Source organism: Antedon bifida, chromosome 10 (genome assembly GCF_963402885.1).
Source record: "Antedon bifida chromosome 10, ecAntBifi1.1, whole genome shotgun sequence".
Taxonomy (NCBI): Eukaryota; Metazoa; Echinodermata; class Crinoidea; order Comatulida; family Antedonidae; genus Antedon; species Antedon bifida.
Genome location: NC_136235.1, coordinates 438,516 through 443,906, shown reverse-complemented (window position 1 = coordinate 443,906; position 5,391 = coordinate 438,516).

Here is a 5,391-nt window from a genome sequence, read left to right as displayed (position 1 = left end):
GATTTTATTTTCTGATCAATAACCTTGTTCACTAATAGATCTAGTTTGCTGATGCTTGTGAGCTAGAAAGATTTCAAATCCCTGTACAGGGACATTTTTTTTTAATAACTGGTTACTATGACTATTGCATAATAAGACTATTTTAAAAAGTGCGTATTTTGGCCATCCCTGTACTATAGTAAGGGATTTTTTCCAAAAATGGCCAAATTTCGACCTTTTTATTTTTCGACATAAATGGTTACTATACCTCTATAAGATGATTATAACAATATATGCGCATATATAGCAATATTATTGCATAATAACAGTATTTTAAAAAGTGCGTATTTTGGCCATTTTTGGAAAAAATCCCTGTACTATAGTAAGGAATTTTTTCAAAAAATGGCAAAATTTCGACCTTTTTATTTTTCGACATAAATGGTTACTATACATCTATAAGATGATTATAACGAAATATATGTGCATATATAGCAATATTGTTGCATAATAACAGTATTTTAAAAAGTGCGTATTTTGGCCATTTTTGGAAAAAATCCCTGTACTATAGTAAGGAATTTTTTCAAAAAATGGCAAAATTTCGACCTTTTTATTTTTCGACATAAATGGTTACTATACGTCTATAAGATGATTATAACGCAATATATGCGCATATATAGCAATATTATTGCATAATAACAGTATTTTAAAAAGTGCGTATTTTGGCAATTTTTGGAAAAAATCCCTGTACTATAGTAAGGGATTTTTTCCAAAAATGGCCAAATTTCGACCTTTTTATTTTTCGACATAAATGGTTACTATACATCTATAAGATGATTATTACGCAATATATGCGCATATATAACAATATAATTGCATATTAACGCTATTTTAAAAAGTGCGTATTTTGGCCATTTTTGGAAAAAATCCCTGTACTATAGTAAGGGATTTTTTCGAAAAATGGCCAAATTTCGACCTTTTTATTTTTCGACATAAATGGTTACTATACGTCTATAAGATGATTATAACGCAATATATGCGCATATATAGCAATATTATTGCATAATAACACTATTTTAAAAAGTGCGTATTTTGGCCATTTTTGGAAAAAATCCCTGTACTATAGTAAGGGATTTTTTCAAAAAATGGCCAAATTTCGACCTTTTTATTTTTCGACATAAATGGTTACTATACGTCTATAAGATGATTAAAACGCAATATATGCGCATATATAGCAATATTATTGCATAATAAGACTATTTTAAAAAGTGCGTATTTTGGCCATTTTTGGAAAAAATCCCTGTACTATAGTAAGGGATTTTTTCGAAAAATGGCCAAATTTCGACCTTTTTATTTTTCGACATAAATGGTTACTATACGTCTATAAGATGATTAAAACGCAATATATGCGCATATATAGCAATATTATTGCATAATAACACTATTTTAAAAAGTGCGTATTTTGGCCATTTTTGGAAAAAATCCCTGTACTATATTAAGGGATTTTTTCGAAAAATGGCCAAATTTCGACCTTTTTATTTTTCGACATAAATGGTTACTATACGTCTATAAGATGATTATAACGCAATATATGCGCATATATAGCAATATTATTGCATAATAACACTAGTTTAAAAAGTGCGTATTTTGGCCATTTTTGAAAAAAATCCCTGTACTATAGTAAGGGATTTTGTCGAAAAATGGCCAAATTTCGACCTTTTTATTTTTCGACATAAATGGTTACTATACGTCTATAAGATGATTAAAACGCAATATATGCGCATATATAGCAATATTGTTGCATAATAACAGTATTTTAAAAAGTGCGTATTTTGGCCATTTTTGGAAAAAATCCCTGTACTATAGTAAGGAATTTTTTCAAAAAATGGCCAAATTTCGACCTTTTTATTTTTCGACATAAATGGTTACTATACGTCTATAAGATGATTATAACGAAATATATGCGCATATATAGCAATATTATTGCATAATAACAGTATTTTAAAAAGTGCGTATTTTGGCAATTTTTTGAAAAAATCCCTGTACTATAGTAAGGGATTTTTTCGAAAAATGGCCAAATTTCGACCTTTTTATTTTTCGACATAAATGGTTACTATACGTCTATAAGATGATTAAAACGCAATATATGCGCATATATAGCAATATTATTGCATAATAACACTATTTTAAAAAGTGCGTATTTTGGCCATTTTTGGAAAAAAAATCCCTGTACTATAGTAAGGGATTTTTTCGAAAAATGGCCAAATTTCGACATTTTTATTTTTCGACATAAATGGTTACTATACGTCTATAAGATGATTATAACGCAATATATGCGCATATATAGCAATATTATTGCATAATAACAATATTTTAAAAAGTGCGTATTTTGGCCATTTTTGGAAAAAATCCCTGTACTATAGTAAGAGATTTTTTCGAAAAATGGCCAAATTTCGACCTTTTTATTTTTCGACATAAATGGTTACTATACGTCTATAAGATGATTAAAACGCAATATATGCGCATATATAGCAATATTATTGCATAATAACACTATTTTAAAAAGTGCGTATTTTGGCCATTTTTGGAAAAAATCCCTGTACTATAGTAAGGGATTTTTTCCAAAAATGGCCAAATTTCGACCTTTTTATTTTTCGACATAAATGGTTACTATACGTCTATAAGATGATTAAAACGCAATATATGCGCATATATAGCAATATTATTGCATAATAAGACTATTTTAAAAAGTGCGTATTTTGGCCATTTTTGGAAAAAATCCCTGTACTATAGTAAGGGATTTTTTCGAAAAATGGCCAAATTTCGACCTTTTTATTTTTCGACATAAATGGTTACTATACGTCTATAAGATGATTAAAACGCAATATATGCGCATATATAGCAATATTATTGCATAATAACACTAGTTTAAAAAGTGCGTATTTTGGCCATTTTTGAAAAAAATCCCTGTACTATAGTAAGGGATTTTGTCGAAAAATGGCCAAATTTCGACCTTTTTATTTTTCGACATAAATGGTTACTATACGTCTATAAGATGATTAAAACGCAATATATGCGCATATATAGCAATATTGTTGCATAATAACAGTATTTTAAAAAGTGCGTATTTTGGCCATTTTTGGAAAAAATCCCTGTACTATAGTAAGGGATTTTGTCGAAAAATGGCCAAATTTCGACCTTTTTATTTTTCGACATAAATGGTTACTATACGTCTATAAGATGATTAAAACGCAATATATGCGCATATATAGCAATATTGTTGCATAATAACAGTATTTTAAAAAGTGCGTATTTTGGCCATTTTTGGAAAAAATCCCTGTACTATAGTAAGGAATTTTTTCAAAAAATGGCCAAATTTCGACCTTTTTATTTTTCGACATAAATGGTTACTATACGTCTATAAGATGATTATAACGAAATATATGCGCATATATAGCAATATTATTGCATAATAACAGTATTTTAAAAAGTGCGTATTTTGGCAATTTTTTGAAAAAATCCCTGTACTATAGTAAGGGATTTTTTTTCCAAAAATGGCCAAATTTCGACCCTTTTATTTTTCGACATAAATGGTTACTATACGTCTATAAGATGATTATAACGCAATATATGCGCATATATAGCAATATTATTGCATAATAACACTATTTTAAAAAGTGCGTATTTTGGCCATTTTTGGAAAAAATCCCTGTACTATAGTAAGGGATTTTTTCGAAAAATGGCCAAATTTCGACCTTTTTATTTTTCGACATAAATGGTTACTATACGTCTATAAGATGATTAAAACGCAATATATGCGCATATATAGCAATATTATTGCATAATAAGACTATTTTAAAAAGTGCGTATTTTGGCCATTTTTGGAAAAAAAATCCCTGTACTATAGTAAGGGATTTTTTCGAAAAATGGCCAAATTTCGACATTTTTATTTTTCGACATAAATGGTTACTATACGTCTATAAGATGATTATAACGCAATATATGCGCATATATAGCAATATTATTGCATAATAACAATATTTTAAAAAGTGCGTATTTTGGCCATTTTTGGAAAAAATCCCTGTACTATAGTAAGAGATTTTGTCGAAAAATGGCCAAATTTCGACCTTTTTATTTTTCGACATAAATGGTTACTATACGTCTATAAGATGATTAAAACGCAATATATGCGCATATATAGCAATATTATTGCATAATAACACTATTTTAAAAAGTGCGTATTTTGGCCATTTTTGGAAAAAATCCCTGTACTATAGTAAGGGATTTTTTCGAAAAATGGCCAAATTTCGACCTTTTTATTTTTCGACATAAATGGTTACTATACGTCTATAAGATGATTATAACGCAATATATGCGCATATATAGCAATATTATTGCATAATAACACTAGTTTAAAAAGTGCGTATTTTGGCCATTTTTGAAAAAAATCCCTGTACTATAGTAAGGGATTTTTTCGAAAAATGGCCAAATTTCGACCTTTTTATTTTTCGACATAAATGGTTACTATACGTCTATAAGATGATTAAAACGCAATATATGCGCATATATAGCAATATTATTGCATAATAAGACTATTTTAAAAAGTGCGTATTTTGGCTATTTTTGGAAAAAATCCCTGTACTATAGTAAGGGATTTTTTCGAAAAATGGCCAAATTTCGACCTTTTTATTTTTCGACATAAATGGTTACTATACGTCTATAAGATGATTAAAACGCAATATATGCGCATATATAGCAATATTATTGCATAATAAGACTATTTTAAAAAGTGCGTATTTTGGCCATTTTTGGAAAAAAATCCCTGTACTATAGTAAGGGATTTTTTTCGAAAAATGGCCAAATTTCGACCTTTTTATTTTTCGCCATTTTTTGGCCATTTTTGGAAAAAAATCCCTGTACTATAGTAAGGGATTTTTTTCGAAAAATGGCCAAATTTCGACCTTTTTATTTTTCGACATAAATGGTTACTATACGTCTATAAGATGATTAAAACGCAATATATGCGCATATATAGCAATATTATTGCATAATAAGACTATTTTAAAAAGTGCGTATTTTGGCCATTTTTGGAAAAAAAATCCCTGTACTATAGTAAGGGATTTTTTCGAAAAATGGCCAAATTTCGACATTTTTATTTTTCGACATAAATGGTTACTATACGTCTATAAGATGATTATAACGCAATATATGCGCATATATAGCAATATTATTGCATAATAACAATATTTTAAAAAGTGTGTATTTTGGCAATTTTTGGAAAAAATCCCTGTACAGTACTATAGTAATAATAAGTTGATATTTTGGGCCTAATATAGTATTTACTATTCAAATGAATTTATTTATCATGATTTTAGTGAACTTATGTAATATTCTCTACGATTAAAATACATGCTG